The sequence below is a fragment of the Dendropsophus ebraccatus genome, chromosome 1 (genome assembly GCF_027789765.1).
Source record: "Dendropsophus ebraccatus isolate aDenEbr1 chromosome 1, aDenEbr1.pat, whole genome shotgun sequence".
In the NCBI taxonomy this organism is placed as follows: domain Eukaryota; kingdom Metazoa; phylum Chordata; class Amphibia; order Anura; family Hylidae; genus Dendropsophus; species Dendropsophus ebraccatus.
In genome coordinates this window covers 72,328,659-72,356,280 of record NC_091454.1, presented here as the reverse complement: position 1 = coordinate 72,356,280, position 27,622 = coordinate 72,328,659, and the positions used below count along the sequence as shown (strand labels likewise).

The window sequence follows — 27,622 nt, the reverse complement described above, 5'->3', positions numbered from 1 at the left end:
GTAGAGGGCTTCAAAACCGGCCTAGACAAGTTCTTAGACCAAAATAATATAGATGCATATGTATAGAACCTATCGCCCCTCCCCCTTCCCTGTATCCATCCCCTCCTTGGTTGAACTTGATGGACATGTGTCTTTTTTCAACCATATTAACTATGTAACTTAACTATGTAATTACATACATGTTGAGAAGGGGTTGAGAGCAGAGACTGACTCAGCAGCTCTCACATAGCTTTCTATGTCTTTAGCAGAAAGCAGCAGACTTTAATCTGGGGGAGGGAGACAAATAAGGTACATACATACATACATATATTTTATTTAACTGGATAACCCCTTTAAGCCAAAAACTGATTTGAAACCTACTAGAGTTAATGTCCGGAACTGGTCGCTCAGAAAGAAGAGATGGCAGACACAGTGTATCCTAAGCTCAGTCCCGCCCACTGTCCCTGCCTACTTGCCTCTATCTGCCCTAAAAGTGGCAGCGGGCAACTGGGCGTCGGTCCCTGGCCTGTATACGTGACACAAAAAGACAAGACGAACAAACACAATACGGCAAGGTCGAGAGTCCGGGTAATAACAGGCGGGCAGCAAAGGTACAGAATCACCAAACAGAAGAGAATTCAAAAGTCAGGCAAATGGTCAGGGCAGGTGGCAGGCAAAGATGGTCAGAATACAAAGCAAGGGACAGAAAACCAGAGGCAACACACAGATAAATGCAGGGAGAGCTGGGATGCAGGACAGGGAAGCTATACTGAATAACCAGCCAGGAGTACACAGACTGGGGTAGTTATATAGGAGCCCAGGGTTCTGGTCCAGAACATAATTGGACCATCCCCCTGATCACCAAGCACAGACACCTGAGAACAAAACACATCTACTGGCAGTATGACTTGTCAGTCACAGAAAGAACCAGAACACAGATAAACTATGACATGGCCAGACAGAACTCAGCAGGTGAAGTCGGGAGTGTCCATGAAATCAAATGAGCAGACAAAATAAACCCGTGTTCAGACTAATGCAAAGCAAAACACAGAAACGGAACAAATACAAAAAAATCTGTGTCTTCTCGGCTGCACAGCACGAGCCGAGAGAAGCATCAAACTCTACAGAGATACAGTCCTGACAATTAAACAAGACTTTTCCTAAAACTTATTATTGGGATGGTTTTCCTGGTTTCCTCTTATGAGATCCGTTTTGTGATATAGAATGCATCGCGCTCAGTTACTGATAACACAACCATGTGAATAAAACCTGAGATCCCAGTGAAGGGATATGTATCTAAGACCATAACACAAACACATCACAGGGTCCATTTTAAGATGTATAGTGAATATTTAAACAGGGGAAACAAATCACACAGTAAATCATGGCTATATTATGGCCATGTTAGAGTGATCCTAATTTGATTAGATGCAGTCACAGAATACAGAAGAGGTCTCACAAGAGACATCTTTTCTGACACCTCTCTGAGACTTCTCTTTTCTCCAGCCCAGATAAATATGGCAATGTCTCCTGATGACCGTAGCATACATTACTATGTTTTTTGCTCTTTTTTAAACATCGTGGGTCCTGTTTAAGGCTCTGTTTACACACTGTAAAAAATTGTGGCCGTATTATTTTATTTAATTAGTTGCTCATCTAGAGTCAATAGGAAATTGGACGTTAGTGTACACACTGTACACACTGCTACTGATCATGATCTTTTTTTTGCCTAAATAAAGTCCTAAAATAGCCCCTCACTGTACAGAGGTAGGCTGAGATATCATAAAGGCATAATAAATGGGACTTTGGAATTTAAGACTTTCTCAGTGGGAAAGATGGGGATGTAAAGAGTAACAGTTGAGACAGCACTTCAGTGAAGAAAATAAGTGACTACTTAATGTTTTGGCTGTTTCCAGTTTCTCAAGCAATGCAGTGCACTTGATACTGTATTAATACTTACCTGTTGAGATGCTGCTGTCTGAGCTTTAAGACTTTAAGATGGGAATGTAGTCAAGAACAGTTAATGGTCAGAGCTAGAAGTAGAAGAACAGTTAAAAAGATGTAATATAAAGTTATATAAACAAGAAAACTATGATCATTTCATACTTAGGAGCTATACTGCATGTCTAGAAGGGTTTACCATCTTCACAGCTGGGAATGTATACTGAAAGACCAGTGAGACTGTGGAACTCTTTGTCACATGGTATTGGGACATTAAGAAAGATCAAATAGGGGCTTAGATGCCTTTCTAAATAAATATAATATTGCATGTTCTGGGTACTATATTTCTGAAGAAATTATGCTAATCCAGAGATTTATTCTGATATGAAATTGGAAGTCAGGAAGGATTTTTTTCCCTGTATGAGACAATTGTCATCTTGTCTTTGTTTGTTTTTTTAAACTTTATGTACAGTAACAAGAGTATATGTAGTTTTATGCTTAGTGCCAGTTAAACATGTGCAGATTTCTCTTCTTTTATTTTATTCTTTTGTGCATGAAAATGATTAAATGTTTATTTGAAGAATGGATCAAGTTAAAATGTAGAACCAGATTCCCTGTTCATGATGTGCTTCATGGAGGTGTTAAGAAGTGATAATATCACATGCAGTATATGTGCTAATTGAGTCTAGACCTATTGCTGCTGAAAAACAAATAATACATTCTCATTCTCTAATACATGGTTAGTCTTAGTGTAGACAAGTATAAACTTTGGCTATATGAAGAAATATATTCAACTGCAAAATCTGTATAATTATTCTTTATACCAAGACCTGTCAACATAACAATGAGATATTCTATACATCCAGAAATATACTTTATCATAAGCTTAGGAGTGAAAGAAGCACTGTAACCACACTTAGCCATTTGAATTTAAGTTAAGGCTATGTTCCCACTGCTTAAAAAGATTGGTGGAAGGTAGCCTTCTTGTAACATAAACGGCCACTAATAATAATTAAAATCATTATCAGCCATCTATTTAACAAGATGGCCGCCTTCTGCTGTGGGAATAAAGCTTAAAGTGACTGTACCACCAGGCCCAGGCTGAAGCACTGAAGGCGGGCCGACCCACCCTTAGTGGGAGGAAACCCTAGCCCCTCTATGATAGGGTTCCATTGATTCTAATGGAGTCACGTCATGGAGGGGCTGGAGTTTCTTCCCACTAAGGGTGGGTCGGCCCGCCTCCAGTGCTTCAGCCTGGGCCTGGTGGGACAGTCACTTTAAGGATATCTGACATATCACTATGTTTATAACACCTGTTAAACTACTGTAGACCTGGCAGATGCTAAAAGAGTCCCCTTTCACCATCTGCAGGGCAGATATGTTTACACAGAGTGGAAATTATGCAGATTTACTCAACAATGGTAAATCCATAGAAAATCCTCACCAAATTGTGCAGGTTTTGGTGCAGATTTGAGCTATGTTCATACAATATCTTTTCTTTAGGTGGAAAAACTGCCGTCATTATTACATTACAGCCATTATTGTAAAAACAACAGCAGTTATTTGGCTAAAAAGACATTGTGGGGTAATAGGAGGAGATTTATCAAACTGGTGTAAGGGTACAAACCCACTTGGCGGGTCTGCAGCGAGTCTCCTTGCTGCGTTTTTGCAGCGAGACTCGCTGCAGATCCCAGCCCTATACTTTCATTAGCAGAGATCGCCCCCCGCACCCCCCGGCCGTACGATCGCCCCCCGCAGCCCCGATCGCCCCCCGCAGCCCCCGGCCGCATGATCTCCCACCGCACCCCCCGGCCGTACGATCGCCCCCCCCCCCTCAGCCCCCGGCAGCCCCGATTGCCCCCCGCAGCCCCCTGCAGCCCCGATCACCCCCCGCAAAAAAACGATGAAAAAAATGGATGCATTTGTGTGCATCTGTTTTGATCCATTTTTCCATTGACTTCCATTGTAAAAAAAAAAAAACGATCCGTTTTTTTTAACGAACACAAAAACGTAGCTGACACTACTTTTGTGTCTGTCAAAAAAACGGATCCGTTTTGATCCATTTTTTTTTATAATGGAAGTCAATGGAAGAACGGATGCACACAAACGCATACTTTTTTTCATCCGTTTTTTGCAAAAGAAAACGGATTTCAAAAACGCAGTGTGAACCTAGCCTTACCCTGATACCTTTTTTCCATATTGGTCATTCTAAGGGTGCGTTTACACAGAAAGATTTATCTGACAGATTTTGGAAGCCAAAGCCAGGAATGGATTTAAAAAGAGGATAGATCCCAGTCTTTCCTTTATGATCTGATCCCTGTTTATAGTCTGTTCCTGGTTTTGGCTTCAAAGATCTGTCAGATAAATCTGTCTGTGTAAACGCACCATTAGATGATGCAATATACCAGTTGATGATGCAATACTGATGATGCAAACTTTTCCCAGTATTGTATCACAGGCTGTGAGAAATATAGAAAGTATGTCCATATCTTGAAAATTAGAGCCAATTTCAAAATTTGAACATCATTTTCGATTTCAGCACCCCAAAATTAGTTAAGATCAACTGTTTTCATCACGGAACCTTTTTGGGCGTTGACCAGTGTTATCGGGTGAATTTTTGCGATAACGATCGAATTCGAACGATAATCGTACGTGTAAACGCGGCGAACGATCGATAAATCGTTCATTTTGATCTTTTAACATGTTCATAAATCGTCGTTCGTCGTTCGCAAAAAATTTGCCAATCGTTCCGTGTAAACAGTCGTTGCGTGATAGTCCGGCCGCCCGCAACCCGGCCCCCCACTCGAAGCCCGGCCCCCTGCTCATCCGCAGCCCCCTGCGCCGGCTCGATCGCCACCCCCGCCGCCGCCACTCTGATTGCCACCCCCACCGCCCCGATCGCCACCCCCGCCGCCGCTGCTCCGATTGCCCCCCCGCCGCAGCTCTGATCGCCCAACCCCCCCCCACCCACCGCCGTCGCTCCGATCGCCCCCGCCGCCGCGACCAAAAACATACGTTACCTGCTCCGCGAAGCTGGTCTTCGAGATCCCCGGCTCCCCTTTTCAGCGCATTGATTGGCTGAAGAGATGAGCCGGGAATTTCAAACGGCTCCTCTTCAGCCAATCATTGCTCCCCTTCAGCACTGATTGGCTGAAGGGGAGCTGTTTTAAATTCCCGACTCCCCTCTTCAGCCAATCAATGCACGGCAGCACTGATTGGCTGCAGAGGGGAGCCGGGAATTTCAAACGGCTCCCCTTCAGCCAATCAGTGTTGCCTTGCATTGATTGGCTGAAGAGGGGAGTCGGGAATTTAAAACGGCTCCCCTTCAGCCAATCAGTGCTGAAGAGGAGCACTGATTGGCTGAAGAGGAGCCGTTTGAAATTCCCGGCTCATCTCTTCAGCCAATCAATGCACTGAAGAGAGGAGCTGGGGATTTGAAGACCTGCTACACGGAGCAGGTAACGTATGCTCGTGGCCGGGGCGGCGGCGATCGGAGCGGGGGGGGCGCAGGGGGCTGTGGATGAGCGGGGGTGGGACGGGCTGCGGGCGGGCCGGGCTGCGGGCGCGCGATTGCAAAACGATTTTTCTGTACGATATATTGTACCGTCTAAACGCTGATCGTTATTAAAAAAAAGTTGTTACTTCGAAATCGTTAATCGTACTATTGGGCCAATAATCGCCTCTTGTAAACTTAGCATTAGGGTCCATTTACACAGAAAGACTATCTGACAGATTATCTGCCAAAGATTTGAAGCCAAAACCAGAAACAGACTATAAACAGAGATCAGGTCATAAAGGAAAGTCTGAGACTTCTCCTCCTTTCAAGTCCATTTCTGGCTTTGGCTTTAAATTTTTGGCAGATAATCTGTCAGATAATCTTTCTGTGTAAACGCCCCTAGCAACCAATCAGATTCCACCTTTCATTCCTCAGAAATTCTTTGAAAAATCTGAAATTTAGAAATCTGGTTGCTAGGGGCAACTAAGACAATTCTACTTTACACCAGTTTGATAAATCTCCCCCCATAGTCTTTTTGTGGATTTAAAGGGGAACTTCACATAAGGAAAATTTGTTTTCTATTAAAAGTACATTAAAAGTTGTATAGATGTGTCTGTGTAATGTATTACCATATCTGAGTGGTTCTGCCACACTTGCAGCTGCTGCAAGGACTGTGGACTATGATGAACAGCATTGCATTCTGGAACCAGTACTGCATTCTGGGAACTGCTCAACCAGAAAGTACAGAAACACAATACAGAACAAAATCCCCCAAAACAAATGGATTTTTGGTAGTTTTAAAACTGGGATAGATAGGTAAGTAATGCGTTATGCTTCTGCAGAAGTTTCTTTTTTCTTAACCTTTACCTGCAGATCCCCTTTAATGCTATTGATCTTGGCTCAGACTAGGTTAACCCCCTCCCGCCACTGCACTGTAAATTAACGTCACCATAGCCTATGTGTGGTGTCCCACCACGGGTGTTTTTTTGTCTTACACCTGTCGCAAAAGCCTTATACTCCAAAGTAAGGTGGTGATGAGGTTGTATGTGAGTTTCACCACCAGATGTTAGTATTCTATGTATAACTATATATGTATTGCACAGCTGTAGTCACTATAGGGTTACTGTTTTTTTGTTGATTCTGGTGATTCTGTGGACCAGTGGAGATGCTTCTTTCTTCTTCTCTACCTATCCCTATTCTCCTTTCTCTGCGCACTCTCTTCTCCACCACTCACAGGGACTCTTACACAGCCTGTAGGAAGTAGTCACATGAGGAGAGGAAGTGTAGCGTCAGTCAAGTCAGTTTCCCTCTGATTCTCGGTGGAGTAGGTCACACGCAGACCAGGCATCCCTGCTGTACTTAGCCAGGGCCTGTCTCTGCCATGTTCCCTGTCTGGGACAGACCAGCTGTGTTAGTGGACAGACAAACGTGTATGGAGAACTCAGAGACTTTCCTTCCAACTATAACTACAGACACTATGCAGTGTTAAGTCACTAAAAGAGGACAAGTCAGAGATCACTCCAGCCCATGCAGTATCCTAGGACAGAGAAGCTGACCCGGATAGAGCAAAGCAACCGTACAACCGTACCATTGGGGATCACCATGGCCATAACATAACATAAAAGCAGGTGTCACACCCCACCTGTGTGCTGAACTAGCACTGGTGTCACAACAGTACCATCAATGGCTGAGCTGCACCACAACCACCAGCATAACATCATCCCCGTGGCTGAGCACTGTAACAAACATAACACCACATATGCCTGAGGCTGCAGCGGCGTTAATTTACAATCCCCCATGACAAAGGCATAGGAGCTGGACCTGTGTCCTCAGCAGTGGGTCCTGGGTATCAGTGATAGCCAGGGAACTGCCACAACTCTCAGCACCAGAGCCGCGCTCCGGTGCTGAGAGTTAACCCTATAGAAACTGCAGTCAGCAGAACCGCAGCATCTATAGGGCTTCCGACAGAGAATTCTCTGTCCAGTAACCACAGGGGCTCTTGCCATTGAAACCAGAAGCCTCAGGCGTCCGGTTTCTAGCTACAGAGTACGGCGGGGAATGGAGGGAGGTAAGGCCGGCGCGGCCATGAGCCCTGCCCTCTCCTCTCTCTTCCCTGCCACTGTTCCAAGATTCTAACAGCAGCAGGGGACAGAGGAGAGGCTGAACCAAAATACTGTGTGTGAACATAGCCTTAAATGCCAAACAAATCCACACTAAAATCCACCAGATATGGTGCAAATTTTCTGCTGTGGATTTTGTTGAGGAAATTCTGCAGATTTTCTGCTGGAAAACATCTAGCTCATATAACATAACCCTTAACCCCCTCCCACCGCTGCACTGTAAATTAACGTCGATGCAGACTATGCCTGATGCTGCAGCGACGTTATTTACGCGCTCCGGTACTGAGAGTTAACCCTATAGATACTGCAATCAGCACGACCGCAGCATCTATAGGACTCCTGACAGAGAATTCTCCCTCTACTGAGGGAGAATTTTCTATATGTGTCCATCAGGGCTCTGCGAAGTGAAGGAGGGGATCCCATAAGCTAATGTTCGAAAACGACCTGGGCATTGACTCCAGGTCATAAAAGGGTTAATATCTGCACTGCATGTAAATTTACCACACAATTACTAAACGGTCGTCATTTTGTGGCCAAATAACCATTATTTCAAAAGAACGGATGATATTCGTCTACAAAATGGTGGCCACCCTAAATATAGACATTAAATGACCAAAAAGAGGCTGTGTGGTCGTGATCACTAGGAAGAAAATATAGCATTTTCCTATAGAGCTGATCACAGAAAAGGAAAAAATGTCTCTTTGTCTACACCACTTAAAGTGACTCTGTACCCACAATCTGACCAAAGCAAACCCCTTGTACCTTTAGATAGCTGCTTTTAAACCAAGATCTGTCCTGGGGTCCATTCGGCAGGTGATGCAGTTTTTGTCCTAAAAAGCAACTTTAAAAATTGCAGCCTTGTGTCAAATTGGTTTGCCTAGAGTACTTATGCCCTAGGATTGCATCACCCCTCTGTCCCTCCACCCCACCCTCTTCATCATTAGGAATACTCCTAGAACAATTTCTCCTATTCATCACCTGTGTGAACACCTGCACATAAATAGGCTAAGCTCACATAGTATTTCTCTCAGTCTTTTGGTCAGTCTTTTTTCAATCAAAACCAGAAATGGGTTGAAACCACAGAAAATGTGCAGTTCTTTCCATGATGATTTTGCCCTCTCAGGTCCACTCCTGTTTTGGTTAAAAAAAAAGACTTTGGTGGAAATTCTATGTGTGAACATAGACATATATTTAATAGCTATATGCTGGATTGAGAGAATATAGAACACAGAGCTTCTGGGCTTTCTGCTGAGCAGCTCTTCATACACCCGAAATACAAGCCCTTGTCTAAGTATAAGTGAGATAATTGCTGGTTAAGGCAATGTGAAGCAGCTGTGCAGAAACGGCTTTTTAAAAACATAACATTTTGGAGTAATTCGATGGCATGATGTGAAAGTACAAACACTTAAACAATAATGTGTAGGTCAATGGTAGTTTCAATATTTTCTGTTCTACTTATGGCTCAAAGCTAAAACTTTAAACTAGAAATGAGTTAAGCAGCTTGGTTTTTTTTCATACGAAGCAAAATTGATCTGTGTTTGAATCTCGGAAACTGTGGCTGTATCCTTGTTTTCCAGGCGGTCACCAAATTGTACTTGCCCTCTTCATGGAGCCGCCAGCCTGCGGATTTAAACACCGATCAGTTTTGCTTTGTATGAAGCAAAAATAAAGCTGGTTTGCTCACCTCTACTATAAACACTTAAAGTAATGCTCATGCATGTAGTTTAGGCTAGGTTCACACCAGTGTGTTTACAATGTCGTTTCTCTCTTCCATTTTAATTACAGAGAAACAGAACGTAGTCTTTATGTCTGTCCAAAAACAGAACACTGATGGATTTCATGCAAACGGAGCACATTAAAAAGCTTTTGAAATGAATGGGGAGTTTGATGGATCCGCTAGATCCATCAAACTCCCCATTCATTTCAAAGGTTTTTTTTTTATTGTGAAATGAAATCCATCAGTGTTCTGTTTTTGGACAGACATAAAGACTACGTTCCCACTATGGGACCCTATTGGGGGAAGGTGGCTGTTTCGTAAGGTTGATGGCTGTAAATAATGATTATAATTAGAGATGAGCCGAAGCGCTCATCAAACGAAGTGAATCGCTTTGTTTGATCAGCTCTCCGCTTATCAAGCCGCCGGGCTTCCCACACTGCTCTGCTCCCTGTCGCACCACTCCGGGTGCCAGAGAAAAGCTTGATCCAATCCTGGGAAACAAGGAGAAGTTTCCCAGGATTGAATCCAGCTTTTTCCCGCATCCTGGGAGGAGTGGCAGGGAGCAGAGTAATGCGGGAAGCCCGTCGGCGTGATCAGCAGAGCGACGATCAAATGAAGCGATTTGTTTCGCTTGATGAGCGCTTCGGCTCATCTCTAATTATGATCATTATTTGCTGCTGTCAATTTTACAAGATGGCTGCCTCCCCTGCTATGACCTTGTAGAAAGAACATAGCCAAAATTTGTTCATGCACAAACTTTGTCCTTCAAAGAAGACTGAACATGCACAGAAAGTGCACAGGTCTAAATGGAAGGAATTTCCGTTCACGTATCTCTTTATCATCAGTTTTCTTCACTGAGCATGAGCAGAAAATGTGAGAAACCAGAAAGGAATATAAATTGATATATTGATATGCAAACTTAAGTTTTTTTTTTTTTAAAAGTAAACGAACCATTAAAAAAACTGATAATTTTGCAACGAGTTTGTGCTTATTAGTTCATTTAATATGGACTAAGAAAAAAGGAGAAATATCAGGCTTTCCTTTATGACCTATCTCTGTTTATAGTCCGTTTCTGGCTTTGGCTCCAAATCTTTGGCAGATAATCTGTCACATAATCTTTCTGTGTAAATGGACCCTAATCCGTTTATGAATGAGACAATCACAGGTGTGAACCCACCCTTATTACTTGTCTATGACGGACTAAAGTGGAAAACCTTTTAGCTAGGAACATACAGCATAGCAAGAAATTGCACAGCTCATGTTACCATTAGACTACACTTATATTTGTAATGTCATTTATTTATTAATTTTTTTTCATTTGAACAATAGCAGTGGTATACAACAGAGGTTTAAATGGATAGCTCAGTGTAATTTGTAAGGAAATTTGTAATTTGTAATGGACAGGGCAAAGGCAGAGTCTAACAGGTCTTTTTTCCCTTTATTTATAATAAATCATTGAAGCAGTGGTAGTGCCATATCAGATGCAGGAATCAAGTGAAGTGCTATGGCCTGTGCCTCCAGTTTCCTCTTTGATATCCATTGAAGGTTCAGCATCCAGTCATTTACCAGCAATCAGTGCCAAAAATGCTAATGAGGGCATGATCTAGTGTGGTTACCACAGTTCACTTCTCAAAGTGGGATCACTCAAGTTCACAGCTCTTAGAGAACAGAGCAATGATGACATCTTACTTAACAGTCTATGAACATTGCAGTCTAAAGACCAGAAAACAGGCAGCGACTAGAGATGAGCGAACCGGCCGAGGTTTCGGTTCAGCTTCTGATTGCCGCTGTCTGCCCGCTCCCTGGAGAGGGTGGATACAGCCTGAGGACCACCTACAAAACTGGGATACAGCCTATGGCTATGGCTGTACGGTTTTCCAGGTGGTCCTCAAGGTTGTATCCACCCTCTCCACGAAGCGGGTAGACAGCGGGAATCAGAAGCCGAGAGTTCAGGTTTATACGAACCCGAACCTCAGCCGGTTTGCTCATCTCTAGCAGTGACCAATAATTAGGATCTCAATGGGGTGTAAACCTGAGTGCTCTCCCTTTTGAGGACCAAGCCGATTCTGACCAAGCCAGCTTTGCCTTCATTAGCACATCAGGTTCCTAAAGTAACAGCACTAAAGGCCCTATTACACGAAGCGATTATCGTTTAAAAATTTGATATAACAAATCAAAAATGAGCAATTATCTGTCTGTAATAAACCCATTGATCAAACGACGAATGAAAAATCATTCATTTTTGTTTTTCAACATGTTGGAAAATTATCTTTGGTAGTTCGCCAATTGTTTGCATATTTGTCCTGAGGAATGGTTAGCGACCGTTAAATGACATAAAAATGATTGTTCATAACAGTAATCTGTGAATGTAATAACCTCAGAATCGTTTGCAACTAAAATCGCTAGTTTTTACTAGTGATCGATTGTTATAGCGAATCTTTAAACGATAATTGCTATTTGTAATACAAGCTTAATTCTGGGGAAATAGAGAAAGGGTCTGGAGGAGTAATAATAATATTAAAAAAAAAAAATCCTGGATACACAGTGTGACTCAGACAAAGGTCCTCTTTAACTCAAAGGGGTTTTCTGATTAAAACTTACTTGTCCCCTATCCACAGGACAGTCCCTGGCAATCTCCAGATCGGCCCCCCAGCTCCTTTGTTTATATTACAGCCATGTGTTGGCACGTGACCCGCAGCTCCATTTATTCTCTATAAAGAGTTGAGTGCTGTACTCAGCTCTCTGGTGGTTCTATTCGTTCTCTGTAGAGCCTCTGAAATAAGCCAAGTTCTGTACTTGGCTCTATCTGGCAGCTCCATAAAGGAAGGATAGAGCCTAGAGTCACGTGCTGACCCGCATCTGTATTTTAATCCCTTCCGCCAATATGACGTCCAGGGACGTCATGAAAAGCAGTGCCATTCTGCAACATGATGTCCCTGGACGTCATGCCTTCTCTGCCTCCCCCAGCTGTCCTTATCTGAGATCGGGCAGCGGGAGAAGGCTGTGTCACACAGCCTCCTCCCACTGCCAATGCCCGGAGAGGAGCCGTGCTCCCCCACGGGCAGTTAACCCCATAGATGCCGCGGTAGTTGCGACCGCAGCGTCTATGGGGAGATCTGATGCCTCCCGCTGATCGGGCAGCAGGAGGAGGCTGCGGCACATTGCCTCCTCCTGCCGCCACTGCTGATGTCCTCCCCCGCCTCTCTCCCTCCCTCTCCGACCCTGTGCTGCTCCCCCCGCCCCATCCGGCTTCTCCCCCACGCGCTCCGCCCCCCCTCCCCGATCAGCTTCTCCCCCAAGCGCTCCGCCCCCCCTCCCCCAATCAGCTTCTCCCCCATTTATACATGAATAAATAATTAAAATAAATAAACACATTCAGCATCCCCCTTTTATAAATGATCCCCTATAAAAAAAGATACACATATTTGGTATCGCCGCGTCCGTAATGACTCAGTCTATTAACCCGTTACATTAATTATACCACCCGTAGAAGACCATTAAAAAAACAAATAAAAATCTAACCAAAGTGACTTTTTGTTAATCCCGCCCCCTAAAAAATATAGATAAAACGTCACATGTACCAAAAAAATGTACCACTAAAAATGTCAGCTAAAAGCCCTCACATAACTCCATTGCCGAAAAAATAAAAATATTGCTGCTCTTACAATATGCAAGACACAAACAGTATTTATAGTATAAATGCCATAAACTATAACAAAAGCTATATAAAATGGATATCACTGTAATCGTACTGACCTGACGAATAATGATAACATGTCATATGTGACGTATAGTAAACTGCATACAAAAAATGGTGAAAAACTGCTGCTAAATTGTGTTTTTTATTCGTACCACCTTATAAAAAAAATAACTAAATATTGATCAGGGTGTCACATGTCCCTCAGTATGGTACTGATGGAAACACCAACTTGTCTTACACAAATGTTTTGGCACTGCAAGGCCTCTGTGACATGGTATAATGGCTAAAAAAAACTGAAATAAGGAAAGACCCCAAAATTCACCAGGTCTCTGTAATGTCCACGGCCTGTGGTTGAGTCAGGTGACGCACTGCGGCCACATATGGGGGATTTATAGAAACATTGGAATAAGGGGAATAAATATTGAGTTCCATTTCTCATTTAGTATTTGCTGTGTAAGAGGAAAAAATGGATTAAAATAGAATATCAGCCCAAAAATTGAAATCTTTAAATTTTCCTACCAACTTGCTTAAATTTCTGTGAAATACCTAAAGGGTTAATAAACTTATGAGTTGTTACTTTGAATACTTTGAGGGGTGCAGTTTTTACAGTGGAGAGATTTATGGGGGTAACTAACATACAGGCCCCACAAATCCACTTCAGAACTGAACTGGTGCCTACAAAAATCAAAATGTAAAATTTTCCTGAAAATGTAAAAAATCGCTGCAAAATTTTGAAGCCCTCTAACAGGTAAAAGGACGTTCACCAAATGATGTCACCATAAAGTAGACATGTTGTAGATGTTGCAGTAATAATTAGTTTATGTGATATAACTAATTGTCTTAAGAGAAAAGAATTTTGAATATAAAGAAATGTAAATTTTTCTAGTTTTTGCGCAAATGTTGTGTTGTTTACAAAAAACTACTGAGTGTATTAACCAAAGTATACCACTAACATAAAGAGGAATATGTCACGAAAAAACAATCTCAGAATAACCGAGATAATTAAAAGCATCGCAGAGTTATCACTACATAAAGAGAGACAGGTCAGATTTGAAAAATAGGCCCTGGTCATTAACCCCTTAAGGACAGAGCCTGAAATGGCCTTAATGACAGAGACAAATTTTATGAATATGACCAGTGTAACTTTATTCATTAATAACTTCGGGATGCTTTTACCTATCCGGCTGATTCTGAGATTGTTTTCTCGTGACATATTGTACTTCACATTTCTGGTAAATTGGAGTCGATACTCATAACAAATCTTTATGAAAAAAACCCAAATAATGTGAAAAAATGTGAAAAAATGCATTTTTCCAACTTTGAAACTTTTTTGCGTATACAGAAAGTGGTTATACCACATAAATTATATATTAAATAGCATTAGCAACATGTCTACTTTATGTTGGCGGCATTTATTAAACTATCGTTCATTTTTTTTAGACAATAGGGAGCTTAAAACATTAGCAGCAAATTTCCAAATTTTCAGTAAAATTTCAAAATCAGATATTTTTAGGGACCTGTTCAGGTTTAAAGTGTATTTGAGGGGCCTGTATGTTAGAAAGCCCCACAAAGCACCCCATTTCAGAAACTGCACCCCCCAAACTCTGCAAAAGCATATCCAGAAAGTGTTTTAACCCTTTAGGGGAGTCACAGAAATAAAAGCTAAGTGTGTAAGGAATTTGAAAATTTTAATTTTCTGTGCAGAGATTTTATTGTAATCCAATATTTTTCATAATTATAAACCTATTACCAGAGAAATGCACCCCAATAATTATTGTCCCGTTTCTGCAGTTTATAGAAATACCCCATATTTGACCCTATTGCGCTATTTGACGCAACCACAAGCCTCAGATATAAGGGAGCGCCTAGTGAATTTCAAAGCCTCCGTTATATTTGGTCATTTTTGACTGTACCACTTCAGGTTGGCAGAGGCTCTGGGGTGCCAAAACCTAAAAAACACCCCTAAAGGGACACCATTTAGAAAACTACACCCCTCAAGGAATGTAACAAGGGGTGCAGTGAGCATCTGGACCCCACAGGTGCTTCACAGATTTTCAGAACAATATGGCTTGAAAAAAGAAAAAAAAAATTTTTACACTAAAATGTTGTTCTAGCCTTCAATTTTTCATTTTCTTAAAGGGATAAGAGGGAAAAAAAGACAAAAAATGTGTAGCGCAGTTTCTCCCGAGTACGGAAATACCCCACATGTGGCGATAAAGTGCCAAGGGGGCGCAGGACGAGCCTCCAAAGGGAAGGAGCGCCAATTGGCTTTTGGAAGCTGAATTTCACTGAAAAGGATTTCAAGGGCCATGTCGCATTTACAGAGCCCTCGTGCTGCCAAGACACTGGAAACCCCCCACAAGTGACTCCATTCTGGAAACTACACCCCTCAAGGAATCTAACAAGGGGTTCAGTGAGCATATGGACCCCACTGGTGACGGGCACAAATGTGGAACAATGTGACGTGAAAGGGAAAAATTTCATTTTTTCACTTTCATGGCACAAATGTGCCCGTCATCAAGGGGTCCATATCCTCACTGCACCCCTTGTTAGATTCCCTGAGGGGTGCAGTTTCCAGAATGGGGTCACTTGTGGGGGGTTTCCAGTGTTTTGGCAGCACGAGGGCTCTGTAAATGCGACATGGCGTTCATCATCCATTCTAGCCAAATCCAACCACCAAAATCCAAATGGCGCTCCTTCCCTTCGGAGGCTTGCCCTGCGCCCACATGGCGCTTTATGTCCACATGTGGGGTATTTACGGACTCGGGGGAAATTGCTCTACACATTTTGTTTTTTTTTCCTCTTTTAACCCCTTGTGAAAATGATAAATTCAAGGCTAAACCAACATTATAGTGTAAAAAATTTAATATTTCATTTTCACGCCACATTGTTCCACATTTGTGTCCGTCACCAGTGGGGTCCATATGCTCACTACACCCCTTGTTACATTCCTTGAGGGGTGCAGTTTCCATAATGGGGTCACTTGTTGGGGGTTTCAACTGTCTTGGCAACACAGGGGCCTTTTGAATGCAACATGGCCCCTCGAAATCCATTCCATCCAAATCCAGCCTTCAAAAACCAAATGGCGCTCCTTCCCTTCGGAGGCTTACCCTGCACCCACATGGCGCTTTATGTCCACATGTGGGGTATTTCCGTACTCAGGGGAAATTGCGCTACACATTAAATGGAGGTATGGAATGGAGGATGGAGGCCATGTCGCAATTACAAAGCTCCTGTGCTGCCAGGTCAGTAGAAACCCCTGACAAGTGACCCCATTCTGGAAACTACACCCCATAAGGAATCTAACAAGGGGTGCAGTGAGAATATGGACCCCACTGGTGACGGGCACTTACGTAGAACATGTGCCGAGAAAATAAAAAATACAATTTTTTTCATTTTCACGTCCCAAATGTGGCCGTCACCAGGGGGCCATATCCCTGCTGCCCCACTTGTTAGATTCCTTATCGGGTGTAGTTTCCAGAATGGGGTCACTTGTCGGGGGTTTCTACTGTCCTGGCCGCACAGAGGCTTTATAATTGCATCATGGCATCCTCTAATGGGAATGGCGGCCATACCTACTTAGCTGGGGAAAAGGGACAATTCTAATTTATTTGGGGGTGTTAGGCCAATTATTAGTTTATAAGGTTGGAAATGACAGGTGTCCATCAAACTCAACCTGTGTTGATCCAGAGGAAGGCAAAAAACCCTCGTGAGGCAGACGACAGTAGCCTCATCACTGGGAAAAATTCCTTCCCGACTCCATAATGGCGATCAGAATAATCCCTGGATCAACGTGACCCCTGAAATAGGAATAAGGGACAGAATTTAGATAATGTAGAACCCCAGTGGCGTGTGGTACGCCTTGGAGCGATCCAGTATGCAGAGGCCGGGGTGATCAGGATAGGTGTCACACTGGAAAATGGTGTCCTTCCTGATCCCCCTGTTACCCCACACTCTGCACTTCTTCTGGGGTCTCCCATTCTCCAGTGTGGGGGACGTCACCTGGAAAATGTTGCCCTGGTGCGATCCGGGGTCCTTCATATCCAGAAGCGCCGGGTCTGCTCTATGGCTGCTAAATATTAGGGCGCTATTACTGCTTCTGATATTTACGGATCGTGCCGCAAGCTACAGGGCAGCGAGGGACCAGAAGAGGGGGCGCTGGTATAAAAGTTATCCCCGTACAGGTGGTGACCTTTATCCAGCAGTGGGAAGATCAGTTCCATGACGATCTTCCCACTTGTTCCGAGGATGGGGGGGGGGGAGGGGGCATCTGGGGGCATCTTGGGGCTGGATTCAGGTGTCCCTTCCTACATACACTCTAAGGGTACGTGCACACTGCGGAATCGCGACAGATAACCCTTCGTGCATTCCACAGCTGGCACCCGCCGGCTGACTGATGCAGGCACACGTCTCCATCCGTGTCATAGACTCCATTCTATGCACGGGCGGATTCCGCTCTCTGTCCAACGTATTCATTCTTTGGATGGACGATGGAATCCGCCTGTGCATAACATGGAGTCTATGACACGGGTGGAGACGCGCGCCTGCATCAGTCCGCCGGTGGGTGCCAGCTGCGGAATGCACAAAGGGTTATCCTTTGCCATTGCGCAGTGTGCACGTACCCTAAATCTGTAAGTGTACCCTGAGGTACGCTCACACAGTTTGTAGAATTTTACGCCATACCGTGATCTCTTATTGGGACGGTACTGGCGGAAAAGACGTGTCTGGGGGGCAGCGTACGCTACGCTACCCTCAGACACGTCACTGGATGATGAGGATGATGAGGACCCCCCATTCATCCTCACTGGCTGTTTCGGTGTCGGAGGCAATAATAACGTATCCCTCTGACGCCGAAAACACCCTGGGGGCCATCTTTATATGGGGATTGGTATATGGGGTATGTAGTGGTGTAGTGTCAAACTTTATTCAATGTAGTGTGGTGTAATGTAGTGTTTTTTACATGTTTTTTTACAGTAAGTATAAAAAAAAAACCTACGCCAACAAAGGAGTTGCTGATAAATGCCACACTTATGTGCGGCACTTATAAGCAGACCGTGGCAGTAGAATATAGAAAAAAAACACCCTACGCCAAAAAGGAGGAGTTGCTGATTAGCAGCGCACTTTCGTGCGATGCTGATCAACACTCAGCGGCGATAGGGTGCGGAAAATAGAAAAAAAAAATTTGAAAAAAAAAAAAAAAAACTTTCTACATTCTGAACATCCCTGTAGCTGCTGATAAGTGTATTACACATATCAGCCGCTAGAGGGCAGCAGAGCGCAAAATACAGAAAAAGCCGAAGCTGGAGCCGAAAATAGCCGAGAGAAGCCGAACGTGACGTCACGGAGGAAGCCGAAGACCCGAACGAAGACGAGGACGCCGCGAACCCGGAAGACGCCGATCAGGAGCCCGGGACAGGTGAGTAATGTACAAATACCTGCTCTGGACCCCTCGGCTACCTAGCTGAGGGGTCCAGGGCAGGTATTTACTATTTTGTGGGACTCTGATCGCCGTGCCACCGGCCCGATCGCCGTGAACGGCCGGCCGGCCGTTCACGGCGATCGGGCCGGTGGCACGGCGATCACCATTACTTTTTACAGTAATGGCGGTCGGTGCCGTCCTCGGACAGCACCGACCGCCATTTTTTTCCGGTTCCGATCGCCGCTATTGGCTGATCTGAATTGATCAGCCTATAGCGGCGATCGTAAGCACGGGGGGTGTTAACCACCCCCCGTGCCGTGAAGCTAAGATGGCCTGCTATGATTTAGAGCAGGCCATCTTCCCCGATCGCTGTGTGCGAACACGCAGCGATCGGGGAAACATCGGGCGTAAATTTATGCCCTGATGCGCCAAGTACCAGGGCGCGAGGGCGTAAGTTTACGCCCGATGTCGTTAAGGGGTTAAGGCCAAAACAGGCTGCGGAGGCAAGGGGTTAAACAAAGAAAATCAAGGCCAGTCTGGGGATCGCCGGTTACCCTGGCCTCCCACAATCTTTTACTTGTAAGTAAGAGTAACTTACAAGTAAGTTTTAATTGGAAAACCCTTTTAATGTAAAGAATATGATAGTATACTGTAGTCAGCTCATGTGATCTTTGTACAAATATGAATTAAAAGAGTAATTTCTTATGTGTGTACTCTCTAAGGCATCCTTCAGACATATATTTTTGCTATGCATTTTTTTTTTTTTTTTTTTTGCTACATTTATTTTACCTGTGTATTTCTCATTACAGGCCATGGGATTCTTTAATTCAAGGATTTCTGTTGTAAATTATGAAAAAGAACACACCACAAAATGCAAACAGATACATACAGATTCATTTGTTTTTTATTTCCCTACAAAAGACTCAGGGAAAAACATACCACTAACCAAGTGATAAAACCATAGCTCGATTATGTTACATTTTGGAAAAAAATGCAATTGACCCAAAAAATGCCACTTGAGAGGCAAAAAAACCCTACAAACAAAAAAAGCATTGTAGTTAAAGCAGAATAACACTGTGTAGAAACGCTGTTATCAACTCTTTTTATGTTTTTTTTTTTTTCTTTGTTACTTTGGACTTTCCCATTTTCCAGACTTAGTTGCTGAAAATTGTGAGAATGGGCATAACACTACGTATATTTCAGTCAGTATTGTGGTCCTCATATTGCAACCAAAACCAGGAGTGGATTAAAAACACAGAAAGGATCTGTTCACACAATGTTGAAATTGAGCGGATGGCCGCCATTTAATGTCAAATATTTCCTGTTATTTTAGAACAACGGCTGTTATATTGAAATAATGGCAGTTATTTACTGTTATATGGCGGCCATCCACTCAATTTCAACATTGTGTGAACAGATCCTTTCTGTGTTTTTAATCCACTCCTGGTTTTGGTTGCAATATGAGGACCACAATACTGACTGAAAAATACGTAGTGTGAACCCAGCCTTACTCAGTGAGGTTAAACAAGTCTTTTTTTTTATTTTTAAAAACTACCACTGCAGTTTGTGAGCCAAATCTAAAAGAGCATTAAAAAGAAACAGGAACTATTAAGGAAGGACATATACTTCTGCTTCCTGCTAAATCCCTTTCTGGCTTTGGCTCACTCAAAAACTGCATTGGTGGTGGCAGTTTTTAAACTACAAAACTACCATGTGTGACATCAGCCTTAGTGTTCCCCAAGGTCCCGACTGACATCCCGGCCTGGCCACCACGCTCATATCTGAGAAGCGGTGGTTGGGAACCCAGGCAATGAGGAACCAAGCCAATGATCAACTCTACAGGTTAAACTTAAAAAGAAAGCAATTTTGCTAATGCAATGCATTTGCAAAATTGCTTTCTTTTGCTTGCCTATCAAATAACAAAAGTTTAAGTGATGAGAATACCTCTTTAGCTCTCTAGAACCTGTGAGAAGGAGAGGACATTAAATAAGTGGTATAATCTTCAGCATAGGTGTAACAATAAAGTTTTTATACTGGTTCCTTTAGTTAAATGCAAGCTAATTGACAAACTCCACCGGCTAGTGGTTGAATTATGAGATGTCTAGACCATTTATGACACTTGGCCACATAAAAGTCACACATATAATATCATTATATGGGAAGAAAGAGAAACATGACCACATACAAGAACCAATGACGTGGTCACCATTGTTGGTTAAGTGCTGCCTCATGTATTTCTTTCTAGCTTGGTCTCTCCTCTTTGCTCATTTTACCTCCCACACTTCCTTTCCACACTTTCTTTGTAATCCTCACACTCTCGCTTTATGTGTGTGTGTGTGTGTGTAACATCCTTAGTGTTCATCCTGCTGGCTGATCCAATCCGTATTCACGTTGAAGCTCGCTGCTAAGCAACAGCAGACATACGTAGGAGTACATGCTGCTTCCAGTAAAGAGTAGAGAGGGTGGTGGAGGGGAAAAATAATGCTAAAAATAGGGGCTGAGAAAACATAATGAACATTACAAAAATAAGCCTATGTTAGTCCACACGTCTGAGTTCAAACATCCATCCTGTTCCTGGTCCATATTTCAGTGCTCATATAATAGGATTTTGGTTACGTTGTGTGAACAGGTGGTGGTGACACTTTGCCAGCCTAGGACAATCAGCCGGAGAAAGTACTCATACTTCTTGTACCGAGTAATAAAATCATAGATTTTCAATTTTAAGGTCACAAGTAAATGCCCAATGTAATATTACAAATCTTATTGTAGATACTAACTGTAAAAGTTCATAGTCTTTAAATCAAGATAACTGGGAAAAAAAAAATATGTGTTATGTTCTAATAATATAAAGTTGTGACTGAGTATATATGAAAGTATATTCTCAAAGTTCATGCATGCTACACAGTCAGAAAATTTCCTCCATTGCAATAACTTCCACAAGGGACCTTCAAATTTATTGCAGTTTCTGTCCTGTTTTGAGAACACAATGGTTTTCAGGGATTTTACATACAGTATGCCTATCCTCGAGATGTATGATGGGGGGAAGTGTGGTGTTCCACCACAGGTGTTGCCATTGGTTACAGCCTTCGCAAAAGCCTGTACTTTTTTGTAAGCAAGTGGTGATGTAGTAGTGATAAAGTTTTGCCACAAGATGTCGCTATTGTAAGTATATGTACTTAGTTGCTGCACATCTGAAGTATGGAAAGGGTTATTGTTTACTTATGTCACATGAATCTGTGGACCAATGAGAGTATCTTCTTCTTCTATCCTATCATCTCTTTCTTTACTTCTTCTGTATGCACCCTTCACCCATTCACAGCACACCTTAAAGGGGTTTAGATAGGAAGTCACGTGGGTAGAGGAAATGTAGTGCTTCTTTGATGTTGGACTTTGTAGAGGAAGGACGCAGGCTAGAGTGCTGCCTACAGTGGCTCATTTGGGCCCTGGCCCATTGCCAGGTCCCCAGTTTTAGCATGCAGTCTTAGTCAAGTTCCTGTACAGTGAGGAAGCAAGACAGGACGCAACTAACAGTTTCTCTCCAAGTAACTTTACTCAGCACTATGCAGTGTTAAACTCTTAACAAGAGAGGACAAGTCAGAGATCATCTCAACCCACGCAGTGGACTAGGAGAGCCACAGTGCAGGATAGTATCCACAAAAGCAAAAAGCTAGGAACTGATCCGGTAGAGCAAAGTTGCAAGAAGCCTATGAACTCTTATCTCAGTTTTCAGCGGTTGTCAGCCTTACGCTCATCCCAGGTAACAAGGTCTAGGGCTTGTGTCACCCACTAGGACGGGTCCCCCGACACTGGTAGGGCAATCGGTGGTTCATTCCAACATTCCAGTAGAGCACAGTACTACTTGGGTTGGGACTCTCACAAAATCCTCCTCTCTGCTCCTCTGATTCCTCTTTGTACCTCTCAACACGCAACCCAGTTGGCACGACTGTACCACTCTCTATACTCTCATCACAGATCTGGATCCTGAAGTGTCTTATCAAGTGTCAAGTATTCTGTTAATGCAAAGCTGTATGTTCTGCTGCACACAAGTATCTTCAGAGTAAACAAGATTTTCTTTATGATAAAGAGACTCTGTGATTCCTCATCCCGCACCAACACAATATATACACAATCCTTGGGACATCTCCCCTTTCTGTGCGTGGCAGTACCAATAGTCCGGGTGGGTCACTACTCCACTCAGGACCACTGTGACAACAGCCCAAGGGACCCCGCAATAACCCAGCAGGTCACTGTCCACAGGGGAACAAGGTGTAACCCACCCTTTAAAATAAAAGCAGGTGTGCCACCATACCTGTGTGTTCAACTGGCACTGGTATCACAACACAACACCCTAGGGTCAGGCTACATCTTGGCCAACCGCCATAGCGCTGGCATCACACTTCACCTAGCAAGTGACTGTCCGTACCACCTCCATACCACTGCGGGGGTGTACCACAGAGGCAGTTGGCTTCATTCATTGTGTAGTGGCTGTGCTGGGTTACTGCAGCTCAACTTAATTTCTTATCAGCACCCTGTTATGACTGGGGTTGTGGATCCGCTGGACCACTGCTAGAGATGACTGAACCTTAGCAGGGAGTGAAGTCTAAGGGGCCGCTGGTCTTCACCAGAGCCTGCTGCAAAGCAGGATGGATTTGCTGTTGCAGGTTACCCCCAGTTTGCTAACACTGGTTTGGCTAGGTAGCAGTGGTGGCCGAGGGGCAACGAGTGTCAGGAATGAGGAACTACTCAAGGACAGGAACAAGCAGGCAGGGAAGCAGGTCTGGGAAGATGGCGAGTGATGGGATAGGAAACGGGACAACTGCTGAGTAATCGGCAGGAATAACTGGACAATACTATACAGCAGGCTAGGGACACAAATAGAGTTAGCAAAGGTTCCAGGAAGGGGAAGGCTTTATATGTGTGTGCTGGCAGGTGCTACACATTAAGAAGCACTGGCTCTTGAAATTTCACAGAGTTAGCATCCACATGCTCTAGGAGGCAGGGACGCACGTATCGGCAAAGAGGACACATGACAGGAGTGGGGATAGGTAAGACAGTCACTGCTCAGACGGACTCGCTCCCACAACATCCTGAACCGGGTGCCTGCAGCAGGAGAGATAAGGGAACCGATGCAAACCACCATACAAGCCATGGCGGAGATGCACCCTGTCAAACCGATATTGATATGAACATGTCCCATAAATCTCCTTTAGGCTATGTTCACATTACGTGAACATCCGGTCGTTCCGTGACGGCCGGTCTTAGCCTGGATCATCCGGCCGGTACTTAAGTACTGGCTGGTTGATCTTTCCGTCCGTGGAGCTCTGATGCGGGCGCATCAGCGTGCGCCCACATCAGAGCTTCCCATAGCACAGAGTGAAGCAAGCGGCCGGAGCCGCTTGCTTCACTGTGTAAACTGACAGGTCTTTCTGCGGCCGGAATTCACTGAATTCCGGCCGCAGAAAACTGACCTGTTAGTTTTTTCCGGCGCCGCACAAATCCCGGCCGGAGCGCATACGATGTGTGTACGCTCCGGCCGGGATCCCATTGAAGATAGGCTATGTTTCCACCCCGCAAAACTACGGCCGTAGTTCTGCGGCGAGAACTACGGCCGTAGTTTTATGTTGTGTGAACATAGCCTTAATAATCATTATCAGGCAAACCACAGCTCATGTGAATCTTGCAGTATCATCTGGGAAGATATCGTGAGCAGGTTTACACATTCAATTATTATATGCGATTGTGCCAAATGTGAAAGGGCAGTGATCTGAAAAGTACTGATATTTTAAGTCAACTAAAGCATAAAGCAGATATTGAGGTGCTCATTATTTTTGTCTTAAGTTTTGATGATTTTCCAAAGCCTTTTAGAGTATCTCAATGATAGACTAACACATAAGAACATTTCCTATTGATGCAGATATTCATATTAGAGATTTGTGAACCTCGAGCACCTTAGGGCTGTATCCAACTTATTCAGCCACTAGTAATCAAAAGCTGCACGCTCGGGTTTGGACAAACTCGAGCGTGCTTAAGGTTCGCTCATCTCTAATTCATACCTTTTAGAAAAGCAGTTACCATTCAGACTGCATGTTCCTGTCTGTTACCATAACCTGTTTATCAGTGCATGAAGTGTGTATGGTTTCTTAGTATTGAGTCATACAGTCTATGTGCAGCACTGTTCAAGCTCCATCAGACTTTGTATGTATGTAGAGGCTGTGCCCTTGAAGCAAGGCTTCCTTATATCTCTGTACATGCTGAAACTAATAGAACATAACTGGCAGATTTGTACAGAATTCAATGTAAAAAAAAAACTTCGGCGGAATCTAAGGGTACAGTAGAGGGCTCATGCCCCACCATGGCATCCCCATGATATCTCTGTCTTGTACAAATGCAATATGGCTGGGTTTAGATTTTCATGTCAGCTTCATATAGAAATATTTTTAAATCCAGAATTTAAATTTATCACTTGCCAGGGGCAACAGATTACTAGTATGGGGTGTTGAAGGACATGGTTCCAGCAAATGTCATGTGCAGCCTGTGGCTCTCTGTTGAGCTTTGTATCCCTTGCATTATGATACCACCTGTGTCACAGCCTTTTCCTTACATATATAATCCTTTGAGTAAACACGTGACTGCTCAGCAAATGTGAACATTATAGCGACCTGGTTATACAAGAAATTTACTAGACTTTTATGTGACCCACATACACACTAGCTAGGATCAGTCACTGCTTTCTAGGTAAGTGCACATGAATTAGTGATAGATTGGTTGGAGGGGGCATGGCCTCTGTATGTGCTGCATTTACAACAATTTATGCTGGGTCACCAGGGTACTTTACCAGTTCTGAGCTGGTGTACATTTCACTAGAGGTGCACGAGGAGCCCAGCTGCGCATGGATTTATGTAGAGTTGTGGCGGTGTGCTGGCAAGGAGGTTTTTAAGACCGGCGTATGACATCCCAGTCTTGATAAATCTTCTCCTTAAATCTTAAATGGTTGTCCAGGATTAGAAAAACATAGATGCTTTTTTCCCAAAAGCAGTGCCACACCTGTCACTAGGTTGAGCAAGGTAATTCCCTTAAATGCAGCTGAGCTTCAATGAAATAAAAGAAATAGAGTGGGTGAGCTCACCGCCCCGGGGATGCAATCAGTCCAGGCTCCAGGTGAGGAACACGTAAGACATTCAACACAGGCCAATCCTGATGGAAGATTTGTCAAGCAGAAAAGGAACAAGCGCCCTCAGCTCTGATATGTTATAAAAAAGACAAAACTTTATTCAATCATGTTAAAGTCATTCTATGGATGATGAAAGAAAAAAAAGACCTAGATTACCCTTGGATGGTCTGTTTTGTGTGTGACTGAAGTACAGTACTTTAGTATTGTTCTTAGAGATGCAAATGGTTTCATGGGGGGGGGGGATTTATGTCAATTTAGATGGCATGTAAATCTGAGTTTCAAGTGGACCAAATAAAAGACGGTGGTCCGGATTTATTAATTTTTGTCTCAGACAACTTGCAACCAATTCCTAAACCAAATAGCAACCAATTACAAATCAAACCAAATGTGTCTGATTTTTGTCTCAGACGGACTGACCGGCACAGTGTTGTTTGGTTAGGGACTTATGTGTATCAGAGACCTGCACGTGGTACATGAGGCAATATAGTTTGATCAAATGATATACTAACTTCTCATGTTGGTTTTTAATATAGCTGAACAAGCTTTTATATCAACCATGGGTGCGATGTGCAGCCATTTCTGTCTCTCCAGGCTTGTGCATTTTATGTATTCTGTCCCTTTGTGGCTAGCACTCCTCCTTTGTAAGACCCATGTGATCCAAATTAGCACGAAGCACCTGTGTACATATGGTAAGTACCTCGTTTGTTTCTCCCATTCTACCTGCAGGAGCAATGGTGAGAGGTAACAGCTTGTTCTCACTTGTGTTGTTTGCTGCTTTCTCCGCCAGCGGCACCTGCGGGGTTTGGAGGGGCCCTTGGTGTTTGGTCCTGTGGGGTTGCAGGGTCATTCCGTGGCCTTCCTTGCCTGCTTGTGCACGCTTTGCAGGGTTGGCGTTCGCTGATCGGCACAGTGTTGTTTGGTTAGGGACTCATGTGTATCAGAGACCTGCACGTGGTACATGAGGCAATATAGTTTGATCAAATTATATACTAACTTCAGATGTTGATTTTTAATGTAGCTGAACAAGCTTTCGTATCAACCACGGGTGTGATGTGTAGCCATTCCTGTCTCTCCAGGTTTGTGTATCTCTATAGGTAGACCCATGTGTTAAAGCAGATGCACATGGATAAAACCACTCAACGCAAAATCATGTGGATGGCAGGGGATGCCTGTTGGTATTTGCAAGGGCAGGTGTTGCGGTACCACTGCGGCACTTGCCACTGGGCCTGAGTGGTGAATGCCCTCCCTGGGTCCCAAGTCCAAAATATACCCCGACTTTTAATGACTTTTGCTTATTAAAAGTATAACATATTAACTTCTGGATTAAAATTACACACCACCACAGTCAGTACTCAGTAGCATCTAGAATGACCCATGTCATAAGCCAAAAAGGGGTCATTTACTATATGGAGATTGCATAGTGGGGTCAACCTAATAAATGGGGACTGCACAATAGAGGTTAATACTATATTGGAGCTGCACAGAGGGTCTGTCTACTATTAGGGGAATACACAGAGGCACCTATTACTATATAGGCACTGCACAGAGGCTTCTCTGTTTAGCCCTCAAGTAGTATTGGGTCACTAATACTATATGACGGCAGTCCTCATACAAATACAATAGAGGCTTAATACATATATGGGCACAAAATTGGGCCTACCCACTATATAAGGGCACATAGGAACCAATACAAATGTGAAGTTTTTAAGGAGATAAGGCTGGTGCGAGGGTGAGGAGTCATGGCTGGGAGAAGTCCTCATGATGGCTGAGCGGATATGGAGAAGAAAGGATACAGTGAGAAAGTCTGATCTGAGAAGACTCTGGTTAACTCAAAGAAGACATAGGAGTCACAGGATGTAGCTGCAGTGCACTTGGTATGCAGAGCCTGTGTAGAGCTGGTATCTTCTATATGGTGACTGTATGAAGTGATATTGGGGTTTGTACAGTGGTGGTAGTCAGTATGTGTTGGTAATATTTGTCCTTGGTAATCTGGTATTGTTGGCATTATTGGTGTTAGTATACTGTTCAGTAACAGTAAGTAGTAATAGTGGTGGTCATGGAGTAGCAGTAAAATTTGAC

General features: G+C 43.6%; 1 protein-coding gene across 5 annotated transcripts in view; it reads right to left on the bottom strand.

Annotated features, from left to right (window-relative positions):
* The window catches only part of GPRIN1 (G protein regulated inducer of neurite outgrowth 1), a 67,890-nt gene extending 42,365 nt beyond the window's left edge, over positions 1 to 25,525 (bottom strand). For 2 of the 5 annotated variants that reach the window (XM_069955244.1, XM_069955273.1), the window contains exons 1-2: positions 25,499 to 25,525; positions 1,940 to 2,012 (exon numbers count right to left, since the gene is read on the bottom strand). The gene's annotated coding sequence lies outside the window, so the exon portion shown is untranslated. Of the gene's footprint in view, positions 1 to 1,939; positions 2,013 to 20,645; positions 20,713 to 22,681; positions 22,751 to 25,498 lie in introns of those variants that run through there. The other 3 variants (XM_069955254.1, XM_069955280.1, XM_069955236.1) reach the window with 2 other exon arrangements.
* Positions 25,526 to 27,622: the final 2,097 nt, after the last annotated feature.